Below are 18,778 nucleotides of genomic sequence, written 5' to 3'. Positions count from 1 at the left end.
CACATCACCATCTGCCCTTCTAGACACCTCTTCAGTCTTGCTTCCATGCAACTTCAAAAATGTTGGCCAAAAAATTTACTCTGTTGAGCTGCTAAAGAAAGTATAATTGCTGCTTCTTTACAAAGAAAATAGAAAGCTTCAGTGCATAAGCAGGAGGGAGACTGTCTTTTTACATGTCTGACAGCAATAGGACAAGTAGGAATGGCTTTAAACCAAAAGAGGGGAGATTAGCATTAGATGTTAGGAAGAAATTCTTTACTCAGAGGGTGGTGAGACCCTGATACAGCTGCCCAGAGAAGCTATGGGTGTCCCATCCCTGGAGGCACTCAAGGCCAGGCTGAATGGGGCCCTGGGCAGCTGAGCTGTTGGGTGGCACTGCCCAAGGCACAGGCGTTTGAACTAAATGGTTTTTGAGGTCTCCTCCAATCTAAGCCATTTTATGATTATATGATTTACATTTTATCATATGGATAATTTTCCCAATTATCTAATGTATCTGAATATAAAATTCAGTAAAAGTTAGCACTTCTGATGTTCCCTGAACTTAGAAGCAAAATTTAGAAGAAGTGAGCTTCAAGTAAAGCTTGTATGTCTTCAGAATACCTCGTATCACTGGAGTTTGTTGCAAATGCTTGTAGTTAGCATTTTAGCAACTGGATATCACCTTCAGACCAGGATGGAGGGAACTGGGAGTGAATGACTTGCTACAATTTCTTTTCCAGGCTTCCCAAGCAGATGTAACTTCCTGAAGATGCCTATTTAATTCACTTACTTTCTACTCTCTGCTACAATTTAAGGTTCTAGCTTAAAATTTAGACAATTAAAAGTAGAAGTACTTAAAAGCTTGCCATCTGTGTGGGCTGGAAAGTATCCAGATTGGCACAAACGTTTTGGATTTAGTATGCCTTGACTTCCGGGAGGAGCCATTCTGGCCATCAGTACAAGCTTCCGCTCCATGGGTTGGTTCTCCACAGTAAAGAATCATGGAATCATTAAGGTTGCAAACGACCTCCAAGATCATCTAGTCCAACTGTCAAACCTATCACCATAAACTATGTGAAGAAGAAAAGCTGTAAAGCTCTCAAGGTTTTAAGCCAACGGGTGGAACAATTAATTCCCTTGATTTCTTTCTAGTAAGATGGAATGAGGGATAAATGGTATTACCCCATTGCTCCCTTTTCTTCAGTGCCAGTGCCTGGCTCCTGGCAGCCTGGTAATTATGTTGCTTTGGGAACCTGATAGTCCACCTCCTCCAGACCTTGGCTGCAGGATATCTGGACAGGAGGCTCCACCTAGAAAAGCTAAGCATGGAAATGGGCACATTGGCAGAACTGCAGCAAGTGGGCCGCATACCTCTTGATTCTCTTTTGCTGTGTTTTCTCTTGCATGAAAATATTTGTGGCTTGTTTCACAGTACCTCTTAGAAGATAAAGGCTCAACACCTGGGCATAATACAGTAGAAAAGAGCACTGCTGACACTGGCTGTGCCACATGGCAATGGGTCTACTAATGGAGCCCATACTGCTTTGACACACCAGTTTTCAACAGGCTTTCCTGTCTCTGAGAGCATCTGAATACCAATAGGCTGGGAAGACTGGCTGACTTAATGCACATTAATTAGATGCTCAGGAATAGGAAATAGAGGTAGTTTTCTTTTTCTTTTTTTTTCTTTTTCCTTCAATGGACTATTAGTCTGTTTGATGTGTGATTCTGTACTTAACTGAATGGCTCCTGCTTCCAGCCTCGCTTTTAAGTTGTACATTCTCATTTATATTTTTTACAACTGTTTCAATACAGGCTACACTTGTTGCTAAGTGTGCCAAAGAGACTGAATCAGGGCTGAAGTCATTTCGGAAGTTTCAAGAACCACTGGTTTCAAAAGCCATTGTGTTGGGCGGTAAAGTGTATCAATTCAACCAGCCCTGGTTCTCTGCCTTAGTGCTGCTGACACCCAGGGAGTCATCGCTGCTTTAAGGACATTTTTGACACCCTCTTCTCCTGAGAATATACAGCGTGCAAGAAGAAAAACTAAAGCTATGCACATATACAAGGAGATCAGTACCTTCCTGGTCAGAGGAGATATAAACAAGGAGAGACAATAACTCCCAGGGATTCACTCTTATTTCCTAAGAATCTGATGCACATAATCAAAGATGCAAGAAAACCTCAAGGAAAATGTAATATAGATAGTTCATAGCGTCGTGTGTTAGGCAAATAGAATCCACAGGTTGCTAGTACTTAAAACCCTTCAATTTTAGGGGCTTTGTTGAGGCCTGCATGTCTTGTTGCCCAACAACACCATCTCCTCAACCCACTGATGTTATGAGAACAGAGGCCCTCATCTTTCACATCAAATATTCTGGATCTCAGCCTCCTCTCTCTGCTGGGCAAAATATCCATGTTGGTTGTGATTAAATGCCAAGCTTCAGCAAATTCTGGTTGTTCAGCCTCTTCCTCCATGCCTCGTTCTTTCGGTGACAAATCCCGTTGCTTTACTCTGCTATCCAAAAGGCTAAAATTGCTACCCAAATCTAAAATGCTGCTACCCAAAGGCTAGCGTGCATTATTCTACTCACATTTCTGCTAACTACTCTTCTAAAATAACTGCAATGATTTGATACAAAAGTCACTTATGATGTGCCAGCCTCAGTGGGAGGCACGTTCAACACAGTTCTCAAATGCCATTTCTCTTGCTAGATCAACAAAACGCTAATTAAAAACTTCACAAGCTTAACAAAATAATGGGAGTTTAAGACATTGAGTCCTTGATACGTGCTCTATAATCCTATAAATGCATTCGAAACGCCATCTACTATTAAAAAAAAATAATAATAAAATTTAAAAATGTAATTGCTCAGTCAGTGCTAACACAACTTTGACTCAACCTATTTTCGTCTCAAGTTCAGGATATGTTAACACATGACTACTAAGAAATGGAGTATTAGGTCAACAACCAATTTTTTGTCATTTTCACCGGGACTATAAATTGTTTCCTTTAAACAGCTATTTAATAATGATTCACATGACCTCAGTACCGTTCCAAATGAAAAGCAGTACAGAATACCTATCCAGAGGAGATTAGCATACAAGCTGAAAATACAGGAGTGGAGCTATGCATTTATCCTCAAAAAATTATTGCATAAATAGAACAAAGTGGCCAGCTCACATGGCTGAACCTTGAAATACCTATAACATCAGTTGCTGAAAAGTATTATAGAGTTTTAACAGTGTAATTTCATACTTTTCAATAGTACTTAATTCATTCTACAAAGGACATTAAAACCAATGAACAATACACTAAGCTTTTTAGTGGTTTAATTAAATTGGTATGGATTCAAGAGGTTTCTTAGTACAATGTTAAAAGCAAATTTTATCCTAAAAAACACAGAAAGATACTGCAAAAAGGAACGGTATGTATTAAAACCACTTTTTAGCATGAAATACTTATTTTCCTGAAATTTAAAGGACTAGCTTTGCTGCCCATCCACCGTCAGTTCAAGACGCATACCCTGGATTGGCACAGACCAGCTTTCTAATAAAACTCAATTGTGTCACGCATTAGAAAGCTCAATGAGGTTTTTCTGAAATCATTGTTCAAACTCAGGCAGCTGCTCAAGCCAAGTAAGAGCATAAGAAATGTCCTCACGGTCTTAGTTGGTGGATCAGGTCAGTAGCCTATTCCAGTGCAGTACTTTATCTCCAATACATCAATTGTAGATGGTATATTTAGGGAGAGCAACAGAGCCTGGGCAGTTTCTGCACTCCATCTTGCTCACTGTCCATAAGTTTGCCTGAACTCTTGGGATTTGCTTACACTGCCTGCCTCCACGACCTCCTACAGAAGCGAGTACCTGAAATTAACCTTTAAGCAACCTTAAAAACAAGTGTCCTACTAGCTAAATGCCCCTAGCTCTTGTACTACAGGATTTGATGAATGGTTTTGAGTAATTCCACCTACCTCCTTCATTTTTTTTTTTTTGACTTAGTAATTTCCTCTCCTTTTATGCCCAGTTTCCATTCACTGCAGGGCCCCAGTATTTTCATTCTCTAAGACAGCCGCTTCATTCCCTTGACCACATCAGTGGTACCTAAAACTAGATCTGCATTAGCAAAGTGAACAGTGCTCAGCAACATTCCTAGGTGCTGCAACAGTCGCCTGCAAAGATGAACTATGTTATAGCAGTCCTGATTACACTTGGGGCTGATGCCAGCCAGCACTCTCCCAGATGATGCCACAAACTGTTCCAGGCAGTCTGCAGACAGATATTCCTTCTGGAGGAAGAAACAGTTTCCTAGAACAGACTTGTTCCATGACATTCAGCCTGTTTCTGAGAACACTCTTGAGCATGTTTAAATTACAAATACATAAACACTGCCTGACAGTAGCATTGCAGTGCTTTGCCTTTTTGAAGGACTAGTTGTTAAGGGATATCATCTTCACCACTTGTGAAAAATCTTTCTCATCTAAATCACAATTTGAGCTGTCTTATTTGACAAATGCACTCCTATAATTCAATAATTCTGTATATTTTTTATAATATTTATCTATTTAAATCCAAATTGAAGTACAATTTTACTGTAGCTCAAGTAGTATGATCAAGCCTTTCAAAGACACGCAACATTGAGTTTGACATACTATCAACAGATGTAACGATAATATAACAATAATTTCATCTGAAGGTCTCATATATGATTTAGCTTTACTAGATCAGTGTGAGATGGGATGAGAAAGTATTCTGATCTTTTATCTACAGAATCAAAGGCAGTACAAATGCTAAAAGAACAGAATATCAATGCTTCCTATTTTTATTCAGTAAGCTTTAAACTACTGGCAGGAGAAACTACTGGATTCTTCTGCAGACTGAATTAGAAAGGGATTTGAATGCCTTTTCTTCAAATTTTTACCTTATTTTTAACCCTGATGAAATGTATTTGATAAAAATGGCAGGGAAAAAAAAAAAAAAGAGAAAGGATCTCAACAACAAGAAGTGGAAGAGAGACTGCAGGCAGAGCTGCAGCCTCCCAGACTCAGAGCACTTCTCCAAAACAGGGAAAATGTTAAGGTCAAATGTTAATGCTCATCTCCAGAAAGATCTAGAAGTAACATTTATCAGCACAAAAGGGAGGCTGCAGAAGCCCAAGTGAGCTTCACGGAGGTATTTCTCCCCATCAATATGATCACAGCAGTGTTGTCTAAAGGCAGAAGAGTAATGATCCAAAATGTTGTCGGTTTTCATAGGTATCAAACAACCTCTTAAACACCCTAACATGTTCCTCATGGCACATGAATATGCAGGTTAATGTACTTCTTTATTGAAGCCTAGTTGGGGGCAGAAGGGATTTAAAATATAGAGCTACCTAATCCTGTTTTGAATATGTTAGCTTGCAGACTAATTAAATTTAGCCGAAAAGCCCATTAATTCCACTGAAACAACAATTAAAACCGACCCTTCATTCTGTCAGTAAGAGTCACGCTTCTACAAGCATCTCTGCTTCTCCTTCCATCCGGCTAAATGCAGTAGCAATGTGTCAGCAGTTTGCCACATTTCCAGACAATTTCAGTGAGCATGCAGGAAAGAAGGGCAGTGTAGGACTCGTGGAAGCACATTATAACATGCAGGGAAAAGTTTCCCTGGTGCTCTCAGCCACAGCACAGAAAGTGAGGAACCAGAGGCCTTCACAACTAACGGACGCTCACTGAGGAGAACACCAGACAGACAGTAAGGAAGACTGAAGTAGGTGGCAGCCCTGCCCACAGCAGGGGGTGGAACTGAATGGTCTTTAAGGTTGCTTCTAACCCAAACCATTCTACGATGTTAAGTTCTTGGAAGCCTGGTGCCAGACTACAACTGATGCTGGTAAAGCCCCTCTATAAGGTGAAACACTTGCAGGGCAAGAAAACAAAAAAAGCTTAGATTTAATTCACAAGAGTGTTACTTCACTGTTTTAATACAACATATTTCCATAGCGGACATCATAAATACAATTAAAAGTCTAAATTATTTCTGCCCATATGGAAGGAAAAAGAAGACTTTCCATTAGAATCATTGAACGGCTTGGGTTGGAAGGAACCTCCAAGGATAATCAAGCTCCAAACCCCCTGCAGCAGGCAGGGCCACCAACCTCCAGATCTGGCACTAAACCAGGCTGCCCAGGGCCCCATCCAACCTGGCCTTGAACACCTCCAGGGATGGGGCATCCACAGCCTCTCTGGGCAGCCCGTGCCAGCACCTCACCACTCTCATACTCATAGTAAAGAACTTCCCCCTTTTACCTATATGGTAAAACCTGAAATGAGTCAATGAAATCTACGAACTCACCTAGTAAAACTATTTAACAAAGGACATCTCACAGCGAATTTTACACAATTTTCTTCTTTTGCTCACCACCATACATGTGCAAATGCAGCTCTGAACAGCACTGCCAAAACAGGAAAGGCTCCCTCCTCAAACATACACATGCATGTATATGATACATTCAGCCAAAATTATACTGCTCTAAGGAAATAATCACTGGCAGAATATTGCCTCACAAATACTCTGCTGCTCCTACCAAAAACATAGAGGATGAAACAGAACGTATCTGAAAAAAACTACATATGCAAAATATTGTTACCAATATATCAGATATCCAGAGGTAATATTTTAAATTTACTGTTTAGATTCTAGAAGCTTAAACTTAGTTTGAAGTAAAAACAAAAACAACAGAAAAACACCACCACAAACACTGTGTCCAGAAGTATACTGATAACACACTGATAGGAGCAAAAAATATCCAAAATTAAGAAAGTTCCTTAGCTTCATCCTAACCCTGCCACATAAAGCTAAGACGATCTACCTAAATCATCAGATTTTTGTAAGGCTTATGGAAAAGTGTCCAGTTTACCCTTATCACACAAGGATGATTCTCACTGTTACACACCGTGAAGCCACAGTTTCAATACCTGTATTTCTAAAAAAGACAAGAATGAAACGCCATCCTAACTCTTCTGAACACACTCAAACATTGAGAGATTCAATTCAGATGTAGAAAAATTTTCATTACAGTTTCAGTACCATCAGCTGCATTTTCAAAAGTGCTGTAGTAAGTTACGTTGCCCGAATAAGTGCTTTTATGCCTTAAATCTTCCCTGTCCGTGGAAAACTATGCAACACCCTTTTAAAATAGAGTATTCTGAATATCCACCGCTTTATTTCTAACCAGTAAAGCCTTACCTGAATGATCAAAGCTATCACTTTAGAGTTACTGGGTTACAAGACAAGTATTTTCTTATTTGCATTAAAGGAGAAATCTACAGATGTCAAGCTCTTTGCATCTCTCAAGGATATACCTGCTCTCAAACCCATTCTTCGGTATTAAGGACTATCAGCCTTTTGGAGGGGAAAATTAAAATGCTAAGTGTTTCTGTCCAGACTGAGACTAAAGTAAAATTACACTAAATACTTTGTCCCGGTGCTGTCCATTGCCTCAAAGACAAGAAAACCAAAGGAACCCGACTGAATTTCAGGGCAAAGAAATGTCCGGAGTCCTTTCTCCAGCCCCCCACTTCTCACTGAAGGCAAGAGGAGCTGAGTTAGCTGCTATCTTTGTCTAAAAGGAGTTAAGTCATGCCTTGTGAATTTACTCATTTTTCCTGAATGGGTGAAATCTGGGACAAGTTTTCTAACCAAGTTAAAAGCCTCTGGTATATTTAACACGAGTGCTAACAGATCTGCTGTTAAATATATCACAATAAAAAAAATCCAATCCTTCAGCACCAAAACTGACTGATATTCTGGAATACAAATCAAAATACTGAAATGCGTTGAAAATGCAAGGAGAAAATGGGGGAAAAGCTGGGATATAATACATTAATTTCATTCACTGCAAAACTCATCTAATAGGAATAACTAAAAGTAGGTTACATACGCTATATTACAACTACAGTTACGGTATATTTCAATGAAATATGTAGGAAGAATCTCCCTGTACAACACAAACGGTTACAAACTGAAGCAAAATTGTACTGCCGAAAAGCAGAATTCTGGTTTCCTCTTGTGTTGTTTTGGGGGACTGCATCTTTTGAGGATCTTCTCCTCCCCCCCCATCTCCTCACACCAACAGAAGTCTGGAAAACTAAACAGATAAAGTGTCTCAAATTGTTTCCTCCCTGGACCTTAAAACCATAACTTAAGCAGCACCAATCACAATCCATTTCTGTATTAGCAGAAATAATGCTCTTTTCCGGTGGGGGATTATTAGGAAAGTTACAAGAGCTTCAAGGTTGATTTGTTGTTGTTCCTTTTTAATCTGTGTTTAGAATTATCTGGATACAGGTGCTAATTCAGTAGCAAATGATTGTCAGTATATATCTGAAATAACAGAAAGACTGTAATGAAATCATGTAATTAAACACGCTGGCAAGGTACAGAAATGTAAAATAAGCAGTGGTTCGACTAAAAATACTGCAACTGAAATTAGCTCCACAGTACTGATGAGGAGCATTTTCAGCCACAAGGACAAGGGTTGATTCATTTGTGAACATTTTACAGATTTAGGAAAAACCTGTCGTTAATTCTCTTGGCCACCGTGACTTCAAAATCTTAGAAATCCCCAACTAAATCTGCTTACAGAGTGGTACAGCCACGTCCGTGGTAAGATGCATACTGTACCTTTAAAAGCCCGTCTGCAACGAGATTAAAAAAGGGTGCATTTCTGGAAAAGGGTGAATATGACACAATACACAACTTCCAGGCAGAGCCACATTAATGCTCTGTCATTGGGGCATTCAGAACAATCACAATTTTTTTCCACTAATCGCTCCAATCAAGATGTTAATTAGTGGCATGCTTAAATCTAGTATCCCATTTCAAAAGCCTTAGCGCTTTGACTTACTGTTGCTCGCATCCTTTTATTTCTCTCATTCAACTGGTGCTACCACAGTGACAAAGGCTGAAGGAGGATCCAACAGTCACCGCTCCAGATGCTCCAATCTGTTCCATTCACTCAATATGAGGCAATCTTCGGCGATGTGCTGAGCACTGGCCCCCCTCAGCAGGGCACCTTAACCTGACCGTCACGCCGGAGCATCTCCCTCTACCTTTCCCTAGAGCTGTGCATCCAAGCAGCATGTGGAGGCAGGATGGGAAAGGTAGGATCAATTAACAATATAGTCGGCAATACCTACCTCAAGCCTTCCTTCCTATCAAATTAGCCAACGTACAGTGAGCTTCCTGCTGTACACGAATGTATCATGTCACCATAGCAACTAAATCAACAAATAGCTGCTGCAGCATCTGCTTCTGGATCATCTAACGTCAGTCAACAGAAGGCTCGGGTTTAAGAGAACAAAGCTTCCAAATATATTCCATTTTATAAGTGCGTTTTTAATTTAGCCTCCTGATTCCCAGATAGGATACACTAGGCAGGAATGAGCCAACTTCTGACTGTATCCTTGAATATATGATGCAGCTCATGACTCGTGTGCAAATAAGCCAGAAGGGGGGGAGGGGAGGGGAAGAGTAAAGAATACTTTAAAAGAGGATTTAAAAAAACACAGCAAAGAAGTGATCAGTTGGATTTTAATGCACTTGTTCTTAAATACTCTGTTATTACATACTGTGCATCTTTATTTGGTACATTAGGTGGCATGAAAAGGAAAAAGCACAATTCCCAGTTCTACTTTATAATTTCCTATTTACATATATGCCTGTCTTAAGTAATGCAATAACCAGAAATACCTTTTATTAGGTATTAATATTGAAGACGTTGCAGGTGACAAAGATTGTTTCCCTCTATTAGTCCTCAATAAAGAGTAGAACTGAACTGAAATCATCCAGCATTACTTTCTGACAATTTAACATCTGCTGCCTTTAATCCCAACAATAGCAGGGGTCCGTTGGCATGCTCTTACTTGTAGAAAGACAGCTATGCAGGGGAAAACAGTCATCTCTCTCTCCCTGTGAGAATTTACTTCAAATACCACATACGGTATAAGCCTGTGCGCTTATGGTCTAAGTCCTGGCCCCTAAGTAGACATGGCAGATAAAAGTGCATCTAACAACCTGGTACCTGCAATGTGAGAATGTTAGATCACCGACTAGACATTGCCTGAGCTATAGAAAGATTAAACATTTTTTGGACAGTATTGTCTGAACTTTATATAAAGAGACTCAAGCCTACAGCTCAGTTAAAAGAAAGAATACTTCCAATGGTCTAACTTCAAATCACATTCCCCATGACTCATCAGCACAACATTCTTCACCAAGTAAAAGCTTTCTAGGTCAAGATAACAGTTCTCCATATCCCGTATCATTTTATTACTGAAAGTATTTATGTTTAATTTTAAAAGGGACTGTTTTTTCCATCTGTGTATGGTCTTCTGTTATATGGAATGTTGCAGCTACTTTGTCTCCCCAGAGCATGGTCCAACGAACAGGGAAAAGTAGACACTGAGTCTGGATAACTCCAGCCCAGCTCTGAAGCTGATGTACTGTGATTTGTGGGTCTGCTGCCCCATCTGCATGGCCCTAAAAGCTACTGATCACAGAACGCTGCAGGACTTCAGTGTTGTTATTCATGAGCTGCACAGGAATTGCCAGATGGAACCACAGCTGTGGTCCAGCTAAGGTGATGTCAGTCACAAATGTAATACAATTCAGTTTTCCAAAATATCTTGTCCATATCATTATGCTAACGAGGCTAAGGACAACTCTCTTCCAGAATGAAACCTGCTAACATTTAGAAAACTGGTTAAATCGGAAAACACAAATGATCTACGCAATATATATTACTGACAACATAAGACTATAAAATAAGAAGGAAAAAAAACCCAACAAAGTGACATCAGTTATAAAAGCTGGATGAAAACCATGCCTAGAGCTTTTGGCAATTCAAAATGATTTAAGAATTTCATGCTTTTCAAGATCATCATTTCCAACTATAACTCTGTCTTAATGTCATCTTTCACAAGACTGCTCAAACTCCACCTTCCTTTAGACCTCCTCCTTCCCTGCTTATGTTGGCTAATAATCAATAGAGTTCTGAAAACTTTAGGCTAATTTCTGTGCTAGGCCATACTAATTCATGGCAGGCTAAGCATACATGTCTGTGGTATCTATGCAGAAAAGTAATGCTAAAACTTTTCTCTTAAATCTTGTTTTGTAGTATGAATTACAGAAAACAGGCTTCTCATCCTCATTTACAAACATCTTACAGATACTGACCATCACCCAAGGGACATTATGCAATGTCCTTAACAATAAGGCTTTAAAATCTTACTATTTTCCATCATGTTCATCTGAGCAAATTACAATATATGGGTTTCACACAATTCTCTACCCTAGCATCTACTAATACTGACTGACAACCTAGAAGGATCCAAACACTTTCTCTAGGTATGGAGAACACTTTCCTAATGAAAAACAGAAACGATCTGAGTAGTAAAAGTTACTAGCAGATCTTCTTTTCCAGAGGTCAGGAGGAAATCCATACAGAATTGTGGGGATATTTAGAATCATAGAATGGCCTGGGTTGAAAAGGACCACAATGATCATCAAGTTTCAACTCCCCTGCTATGTGCAGGGTCGCCAACCACCAGACCAGGCTGCCCAGAGCCACATCCAGCCTGGCCTTGAGTGCCTCCACGGATAGGGCATCCACAACGTCCTTGGGCAACTCATTCCAGTGCATCACCACCCTCTGGGTGAAAAACTTCCTCCTAATATCTAAACTAAATCTCCCCTGTCTTGGTTTAAAACCATTCCCCTTTGTCCTATCACTACTCACCCTCATAAACAACCTTTCCCCCTCCTGTTATATGCTCCCTTCAAGTACTGGAAGGCCACAATGAGGTCTCCCCGGAGCCTTCTCTTCTCCAAGCTAAACAAGCCCAATTCCCTCAATCGTTCCTCATAGGAGAGGTGCTCCAGCCCTCTGATCATCTTAGTGGCCCTCCTCTGGACCCACTCCAAGAGCTCCACACCCTTCCTGTACTGGGGGCCCCAGGCCTGGACGCAGTACTCCAGATGGGGCCTCACAAGAGCTGAGTAGAGGGGCACAATCACCTCCCTCTCCCTGCTGGCCACCCCTTTTTTAATGCAGCCCCAAACACAGTTGGCCTTCTGGACTGCAAGCGTACACTGCTGGCTCATGTCCAGCTTCTCATCCACGAGGACCCCCAAGTCCTTCTCTGCAGGACTGCTCTCAAGGAGATCTTCCCCCAGTTTGTATAAATACCTGGGATTGCCCTGACCCAAGTGCAGCACCCTGCACTTGGCCTTACTGAACCTAATTAATTTACTTAACATGATGCAGTAACAATTCACATGCTTGGGATGTAAAACAAAAAGAAAAGGAGAACTATATTTTTTAATGATAGCATGGCTTTTCCTTCACTTTCTTGAGGCTATCTTGCCAAATTGCAAGACCTACGGATATTTTCAGGGGTGACAGCAAGTAACTGCCATTTTTCTAAAATGCAGCTGACATAAAAATCAGCAAGTATTTCACCCTTAACTGCTGCTCCAACATGCTGTCAGCACCCCTGCATGCACTGTGACCACAAACTATCCCTACAAGTAACTGGGAAAAGGAAGAGGTTGCTATATCAACTACTACTCAGTGGAGCTAACATTTGAAACTATAGATTTCAGTAAGTCTTAGCTGCTTTGTGTAGTACAGGAGGTTGGAAAGACCTGATAATTGGTGATCATTTCTTCTGGCACTGGGAGATTTTGTTTATGAAAAAGTTTCTAGAATTCTTACTGTACCCATATGTTCCCCCCCACACTTCTTCCACACGAAGAGCAGAGCTCTCTTGATATGAAAGATGAGCTGAAAGCTGATCACAGGATGAGAAAAAATAGATGGTTTGGAGAGCTGGAGCCTTGTTTTGTAAAAATAGAAAGTCTTCTAAGAAGAACCAGTAAAAAGAGAAATGTTAAAATCTGCATCTAATTTCACTGACAAACATATTCAAGATTTGTCAGTGTCTATGTACAACAGTGCCATTATGCTCCGTGTCTCACACTTTATTGCTGAGAAATATTTACTTCTTTTTTTTTTTAATCTACTTGGTCTGTTTTGTCTCTTCTCTTCTGCGCTACACAATTTTCACAGCTTGGCTAAGCAAAGTTTTATTTGTCTCATTTACAGCAAACCCAATCTGTTTCATTAGCATAGAAACAGGCTGTGGTTAGTAGAAAGTGCACAGCAGATTTGCTACTTAAAATAATCCCACTGTAATATCTTTAAATCATGAAAAAATAAAAATGTAAGAGTAACAGAAGTGTTTCAAAGGATCTGTGCAGTGCAACTGATAAACATTTGTGCTTCAAAGTTTTAAGCTAATCCTTGTTTACCAGGAATTAGGAGGAAACTGTTAGGAGCAGTCACTGAACTCTGGAACTTTCTGAAACATCTGGTCCTGGCCAGAAGTTACAAACATCAATCTCCATAAATACAAATAGAAGATGTGAACCAGATTATTCTTATTTCACCGTGGTCTGTTGTTTGAAGTCCAGTGAACTTGAGTTTTACAATGCTAAGCAAACTGAAGGAAGGATGGAGCTCATACCGCGCAGTAAAGTGGTAAGGGCTAAGCTTCCGGCTAATACTCACAGAGGATGGCCAGTCCCCTTGATAGACACCTTCCATACGTCTGCTTTATTTGAAATAATCTGAAGCAGAATCAGGGAATAAACTCATTTAAGTTGTATCCAGACAGATTGAAAGGTAGAAGACTACCAGATTAACTTTGGGAAATGAATTTTACAGAGATCTGCATTTGAAGCGAAAGGGACAAACAATTAACATTTCTGTTGCTCAAGAAACTACTAATATTTCGATAGATGTTCAAAAGCTTAGAGAATCAAAAAGTTCACAGGTGTTAACAATTCCTGCACTTTGGTTGCAAGCTGTACCAGCAGCTGCCACATAAAGTATTCTATGTCAAATATGCATTATTTGGTGTTCCACTTGGCAAGAAAAACTACTTTGGATGACTGCCTACTCCCCTACTCTCTCTCAATCAAGCTGTGAAGGTCTAAATACTGTGATGATCTTAATAAGCACACATTTGAAACAAGCTAAGTTGTCGTGCCACAGTTACAGCGTTGCTAGTATTTTGCCTCCATAAAATGCCTAACAATACATTAAACAAGCATCCTACAAACATCACAAAAGCTAGCTGAGATGAGGAAACTCAGGTAAAAAAAAACAGAAGACATGCAAGTGATGATGCAAGTCAATGGCATTCTTCACCTGAAAGAATTTCTTTGTCAGTAATATCTGGACATGTCTGAAAACATGCACAACCAGTCTGGTATTCATGAGAAACAATATACAACGTTATAAAGCAGTCAGGATCAACCTTTGGCCTAGCACTTGAATATGTTATTTCAGACAGGTTATAATGCTACAATTGATTCTCCCTCTGTAGGCTGAGGCAGAGCCACTTCAGCATTTACCCTGATCTCCTTCAGGTTTCTGCAGTACAAGAAGAGGATCCAGCAAATGGGAGACATGCTGCATGCCTTACTCTACAGTCAAGAAGTTACTCCAACATCAGGTTACTGGTGGAGAACTTTGCCAAGTGCTTGGCTGCTGAGCTCATTCTGGCTGTGCAGTGCTCTGCAATTTATACTGGAGTTATTCCAAGGGATTAAATGATGGGAGAGAAGGTATTGCTGCCTTCTTTTCTCTACGTTTTGACAAAGACTTAGAGTATAAAACTTACCTGAACAACAACTAGAAACTTGAATTAAACTAAAAATGCCCTTTAAAAACAATCTCTCTTCTGCAATGGGATGGTAAAATTAAGAGAAAAATGCAGAGAAACAAGATGAAAGAGTGTAGGCATTCATCTTCGAAAGAGTTTACAAAATATTAAAAATACATAGGCCATGGGTTTGCAAAGTATATCGACAAGAAGAGAGTTTTGTTATTTCCAAGGATTCCCAGCTCAGTTTGGTGACACAGGAATATGTTAAAAGCCTGTAGTATTAAAGATTGATATTTAAAGTAGAAATGGTAAATCCAGACTACAAAAGGAAGTGCCACAGGAAGAACTGTATTTTGAAGTTATTAAAAAACGCATTCATACATACACAAATAGTATGGCATGGGTTTTATAGCACTTCTGAAGTAGTCTCTTAAAACCCCCTTCCTTTCTATCTCCCAGAGGTTCTCCCCATACACTCAGATTTGCGTTGGTCTGGGTATCACTGGATGTCAAAACACCACGTGGACAACATGAAACAGCGTTAGGAAAGAAACTGAAGGCTCTGTCCTTCATTCAATGAGGCTGGGAAGGCTCAGTCTGTACTGACCAAGTGATGGAAACTCCACAGCCAATAAATACCTTCCCTATGTGTTTTCTCTTCTACTTTCAAAAAGAAGGGAAAGAAATTAGAGCCAAAGGCCTTTTTTTTTTACTGTGGTGCATAAACCAGAATCTACTTCTTCCCTAAGGACGTCATTCTGACTGCTCTATGAAATGTGTAATTCTGGAACACGCAGAGGCTTAGATGGACTTTGCCCAGTTATAAATTGAGAAACTTCTCAGTCACCATGAGAAACAGGCTTTAGCTAGCAAGGGATGTACTTCAGATGACTTGTTCACAAAAAGCGTAATTTTTACATATTTTAAGAGTGATCTTCTGTCCTTAAAGTAACTTTGCAAAGCAGTTACATCTTTGTTTTACAGAGAGATTATAATAGCTACCATTTGAAGAACAGATGTAAGTACTGAGGACAACTCTGTAGGTTTTTGACTCTGACATTCAAATCCTGGGACCCACTTAACATTAAATGTCCAAGGGAAGGAAGGAAGCAGTCACCATGCCTGAGCCTGAACAGGACACCCTTCCAAATGCTGATGACAGAGGAGCACAGACTCAGGAACTGGGAGCACTCTGCAACAGACTGCAGAGAGGAACTAGGTTACCTCAATGCTTGTAGCCGCAGGCAGCTTGCACCTACTCGTCTCATTAAATAAAGCAATTTATTTAATATAAGCACAGCTCTTTAGTCACCTTACTAAAACAAGACAGACATCAGCTTCCAAAAGGTGCTTATTTCTCCCCATTGGCTGTACTTGCAACCTAGAGTGACTAACACTTGACTTTAAATCTGATTTCCCCATGTCACCCACATCTCCGAAATGTCAGCTTCTAGAGGTTCATTCCACAGGGGGAAACCCTGTCACAAGTATCTTGGGAGGAATCTAAACTAGAGACTAACTGTTCTAGGATTCATAGCACACAAATTAAATCAGATGTTTAGAAAGAAAGGGAAGGACTACTCAGAGAAGCTTTATGAAACTACTTGATCCCATGAGCCTTCCTACCGAATACAAGTAAGAAGGCTGAGAATTACATAGCCTTCATTCTCCTTTCTACATTTTTTTTTCAGATGGTAAATACCAAAATATATTCAGATGCAAATATAAATTGTGCACTAAATCCAATGCTGCTTTTTCCTTGCCATCAAAGAGCAATACAATATTCATAGGTAACTAAATATGAGGGTATTCTGAATTCTATCACTTTCTGCTGAGAACAAAGGCCTCTCCTTCAAATGTAAAGCAAGTTTTCAATGCATTTGCAATCAAAGATGCAGCTTAAATGCACAAGAGAAAATTGCTCTCAAAGGCAAAAAGCAGTCTACATGTAAGACTTCACTCTTCCTGACCAAAAGAAGATGAATGATTTAGAGATACAGCAAGGATTTCTTCGGGCATCAAAACTCACATCCTTACAGCCATTTTACAAAGTTTATAACTGACTTTTACAGAAAATATTTTTTGCATATGAAATGTCCCAGACAAGTTTTATTATGCATTTTTCAGTGATGATTGCTACAAAGAAGTACTAATAAATACTGCAAAAACAAAAAGAAAATGCAGCTTGACAATCACCTTCTGTACAATGGAGCTGCAGTATTCTATGCAGAAGAGTGCTAGTGATTCCAGTGGGCATAATTCTGTTGCATTTCAGTGCTATGAAGTCACTGAAGGATGGAAGAATAATTGTCAACTAAAACCAGCTTTAATGAGACCCTGAAAAAGTTAGACATATACACTAATCCAATAGAGCCAAAGGGGAAGTAAAAAATAAGACAGAAGCAGCCATGCATGTACTCTATGAAATCAAAACAAAGATAAAAGGAAGGAAAAGAGCACAATATGGAAAGCTGTGGGAACATTTATAACAGCGTATGTTTTTAAACAACATTTAACACAGATTTTTTTCTTAGAGGAAAAAGATCATGCAACATATGCAGTTCTAGGCTTGACTTCCAGCAGCAAGGCAAAACCAAAGCAAGCTGGAACCTGATTATGTACCATACGCTTTTCAGAAACAGACGCATCAGATGAAAAACTGAGGAAAAGCATTTAGTAATCTGGTTCAGATCTTTATTACCTTTCTGCTTTAACTCCACCTATATAATCAGAAAGTCATAAAAGGGAATTTTTAGAAGTACTTCCTTTTATAGTTGTCTATTACACTGCTGACCAAAGACTATTAAAAGGTTAATGCTAACTTGAAGATCAAAAGTCTTAATACTCAAATAAATCAATTTTAGAAATACTGATTTGTAGATTTAATGCTAAATATCTATTCCAACTCAAAGAATTTCCACTTAAACTCGCATACTACATGTACGACACACATCCCATATGTATTGCACATAAACATCCAGGTTGGACGTGTCTCTGGACAGCCTGGTCTAGTGGTTGGCAACGCTGCCTGTGGCAGAGGGGTTGAAACTAGATGATCTTTGAGGTCCTTTTCAACCCAGGCCATTCTATGATTCTATGATTCTATGATACACTCAGCATCTAAGGTGAGTGACCAGTTTCACAACCTGCAGGTATGACTTTCTGGCTGTACCTTGCTGAGAAATAAACCAGACTCAAGGTCAAACACCTTGTGCCCCATGCCTCAAGAAAAAGGAAACATTTAGGAGAGGGCTACTCAGAGTGCTGTCTACCTTCTTGGTATTGAAAGACACCAGGTTTAGATTGGGATGTCTCTTTGCAACCTAATGGCTTTAGTGGGAAGGTGCAAAGAAGGTGAGAATTGTAGGGCTGTTGCAAACTTCTGTTAGTGTTTTATTGTTTTGTCTTGGGTAGAGCACTGGGTGCAGTAGGGACTGTCTGAAACAATTTAACTCCACTCTACTATCAGAAAAACAACGTATCTGTTAAAGAAAAATTGAACTTTCCTCCACATTTTCCCTTGTGGTTGACTCATCACCACCACAAAACCAGGACTATCCTTCACATCCAACCTCAGCAATAATCAGTAAAGCCTCACTGCGGTAGTCAGCCTTACATGAAAAACCCCAACGCACTTCTGTCCTCATACAATGCTTTCTTTGAATCAGCTGGTTTTTCTCAACTTCTCTGTACCATCATTATGCCCATCATTATCACTAAGACTTAAGGAGTACACTACCCATTCACACTAAGCAAGCAATGATATGGTGTAAAAGCAGTGCATAATACAATAAGAAGAGCTAATGGGCTCCAACTCTGCTCTTTCTTCTCCTCAGTTTTGTCCTGTGAAACTAATATCAGCTTCTATGAAACTCACCTTGTGAATTGTTTTGTTTTAAAATACGGTGGAAAGTTACAGCTTTAACCTGATCAAACACTTCTCTCCTGCACATGACCTTTCATCTTAACATGTTCAAATATTTGTACTGCTATTTCAAGTTTAAACTGCTAGCAGAACGTTAAGTACCTGAAATAGATCTTGAAGATATGTACTGTTCTAGAAAAGCACTGAATGGT

The 18,778-nt window shown here is 39.7% G+C and overlaps 1 protein-coding gene across 10 annotated transcripts in view; it reads right to left on the bottom strand.

Moving 5' to 3' along the window:
* The window catches only part of FNDC3A (fibronectin type III domain containing 3A), a 114,294-nt gene that overhangs the window by 74,427 nt on the left and 21,089 nt on the right, over window positions 1-18,778 (bottom strand). The gene's annotated exons all lie outside the window — the stretch shown is intronic.

This window comes from Gallus gallus, chromosome 1 (genome assembly GCF_016699485.2).
Source record: "Gallus gallus isolate bGalGal1 chromosome 1, bGalGal1.mat.broiler.GRCg7b, whole genome shotgun sequence".
In the NCBI taxonomy this organism is placed as follows: Eukaryota; Metazoa; Chordata; class Aves; order Galliformes; family Phasianidae; genus Gallus; species Gallus gallus.
The sequence above is the reverse complement of the archived record's forward strand: the minus strand, read 5'-3'. Positions and strand labels throughout refer to the sequence as shown.